Consider the following 3,267-nt stretch of genomic DNA (forward strand, 5'->3'; position numbering starts at 1 on the left):
GCTGTTCTACTCTGTCCTACAGGGTCACTATGAGTTGGAATTGACTCGATGGCAACGGGTTTGGTTTTTTAGGTTTTTTAAACAGGTTTTATACAAATTTCTTTTTATTAGGTTAAGGAAAATTCCTTCTATTCCTAATTTGATAACAGGATTTTTCATGAATAAATGTTGAATTCTATCAAATGCTTTCTATGCATCCGAGATAATCATATCAGTTTCCTTTAATCTGTTAATGTGGTTGGCTGCATTAACAGATTTTCTTGATTTATGGTGGCAATATTTTATCTCATCTATCTGAGAATATTAATAATAATAGATTTTTAAAAGTTTTTTAAAGTCTTCTCCTCTTTGCATAGCTTTTATTTCCCTCAAGTCTTTTTGCTTTGGTCTCTACCTTTCATGTTAGCACTTTCCTGAAGTGTCTGATAATCATAGACTATCGACGCATATTTAAAAGATCAAAACCTGATTCAAAACTTTGAGTACATGGGTGGTGCTTGTCAACTGTGGGCTTTACTGTGGGGTGATCTCACTAGGCAGTTTTGCTGGGAAACCTCCAATGTCAGTACCTAGGTCCTGCCTCTTGGGCTTATCAAAGAAATATCTTCCAATCTCCAGATTCAAGTGTAAAGGTCTGGTTGTCAACATTCTGGAGAAAAGGGTGTAGAACATATTATTCTTGAACAACTGTGTCTGGTGTGCCCCAGTCCAGATACCCCTTGTTTTACACTCTCTCCATGTTTTCTGTGGAGGTGGAGTATGGCAAGTCACAGTAGTCCAGCTCCATGGAGTAGGGGAGGGAATCTTGGAATTTACTTGGTTCTGAAACAGACTTTTGACCACCATTCCTTATTTTATTTCCCCTTTCATGCCTACTTCCAGAACTACCTTCCGTGAATACTTCCTGAACTCTTTGGGTATTCTACAGTAGAAGTCAAGTTCTTGTCTTCCCCCTAGATTATTTAGGATTTAGCCTTCCTGGGTCTGATAAGGAAACCCTGGCGTAGTGGTTAAGAGCTACGGTTGCTAACCAAAAGGTTGGCAGTTCAAACCCACCAGGCGCTCCTTGGAAACCCTATGGGGCAGTTCTGCTCTGTCCTATAGGGTCACTATGAGTCAGAATCGACTTGATGGCAACGAGTTTCAGGTTTTCTGTTTGTTTGTTTGGGTCTGATAAGTAATTTACTACTCATCCATCTGCTTTCCAGTTTCCAATATGTTACTACTATTTTTCTCTTCCAATTCTCCACATCCCCTTGTGGGGTTTAGCCTTTTAAAAATACCTTTACTGATATTTTAGAAAGTGTTTTGGGATGAAGGGAAATAGATGCTTGTGCTCAATCTGCCTTCTTTACCAAGATGACCATTAATAGAATTTTCTAATTTTAAACTAACCTTCCATGCCTGGGATAAAGAAATAAATCCAATTTGTTCATGATACATTATCTATAATCCATTTTATATATTCTGCTTTCATTTTGCTAAAATCTTCTTTAGGAAGGTTGGCGGTTCAAACCCACCCAGTGGCACCACGGAAGAAAGGTCTGGTGATCTGCTTCCATAAAGATTACAGCCAAGAAAACCCTACAGGGCAGTTCTACTCTGTAACACATGGGACTGCCATGAGTCAGAATCTACTCAATGGCAATGGGTTTGTTTTGGGTATTTTTGGGACTACATCTCACATCTTATAAAAAAAAATTAACTCAAAATGGATCATAGACCTAAATATAAAGCTTAAAACCATAATAATTTTAAAAGAATGTATAGGAGAAAATCCTCATGACCTAACAATCCATGAAAAAAAAAAACCAACAAATTGGACTTCATCAAAATTAAAAATATTTGCTCTTCAAAAGACAGATACTACAGACTCAGAGAAAGTTTTTGAAAATCGCAAATCAATCAAAGGACTTGTGTGAAGAATATATATATTAAAAAAAAAACTCTCGAAACTCAAAAATAAGAAAACAAACAACCCAATTAAAAATTGGGCAAAAGGCTTGAACAGGTACTCCATCAAAGAGGATATATGGATGGTATAGTAAACACATGAGAATATATGTAGTATCATTTACTATTAGGGAAATACAAATTAAAGCCACAGTGAGATACCACTACACATCTATTAGAATGTCTAGATTAAAAAAAAAAAAAAACCAATTGACAATACCAAGTATGCTGGTAAGGGTGTGGAGCAGTTGGAACTCTCATAAATTGCTGGTGGGAATGCAAAAGGAGACAGCTACTATAGAAAATGGTTTGTCAGTTTCTTGTAAAGTTAAACATAGTTACCAAATGACCCAACAATCCCATTACTGGGTATTTACCCTAGAGCAGGGTTTCTCAACAGCAGCACTATTAACATTTGTTGGGGTGGGAGATGGCTGTCCTGTGCATTGCAGGATGTTTAACAGCATCCCTGGCCTCTACCCACCAGATGCCAGTAGCACCAGCCCCCTGGCCCAGGTCGTGGCAACAAAAAACATCTCTACACATTGCCAAATGTTTAGTGGGGAGGTGCAAAATCACACCTGGTTGAGAACCACTGCCCCGGATAAATGAAAACTTGTATCCATGCAAAATCCTTAAAAAGAATGTTTATAACAGTTCTATTCACAATTGTCAAAAACTTGAAAGGGTCCTTCAGTGGGTGAATGGATAAACAAACTGTGGTACATACATACACTTGAATACTACTCAGCAATAAAACAGGATAAATTACTGAATCTCAGAGATTCACATTATGACCAGTGGAAGCAGCCAGTCTCAAAAGGTTATATAATGTATGATTCCATTTAGATGACATTCTCAAAAAGACAAAACTATAGTGCTAAAGAACAGATCAGCGTTTGCCAGGGGCTAGTGGTGGGGGGATGGTGTAACTATAAAGTGGTAGCATGAGGGAGTATTTTGGGGTGACAGAACTGTTCTGTACCCTGATTTTGGTGGTTGCTACACAAATCTATACATATGTTAAAACTGTATACCAAGATAAAATCAGTTTTGCTGCATAATAATTTTTTAAAAAGTATTATAATACCCCAATAAAAAAAAATTAATGTGAGATTTTAAGAGTCTAGGATTCTACTATAAAAACTGCCTTACAAAATTGTTGAAATAAAAGGGTTTGAAAGACACATAGAGAAGAAATCATATAAATTAACATGATGTTCACTGTCATGGATTGAATTGTTTCCCCAAAAAATATGCGTCAACATGGTTAGGCCATGATTCCCAGTATTGTGTGGTTGTCCTCCATTTTGT

The sequence above is a fragment of the Trichechus manatus genome, unplaced genomic scaffold (assembly GCF_000243295.1).
Source record: "Trichechus manatus latirostris isolate Lorelei unplaced genomic scaffold, TriManLat1.0 scaffold00340, whole genome shotgun sequence".
NCBI lineage: Eukaryota > Metazoa > Chordata > Mammalia > Sirenia > Trichechidae > Trichechus > Trichechus manatus.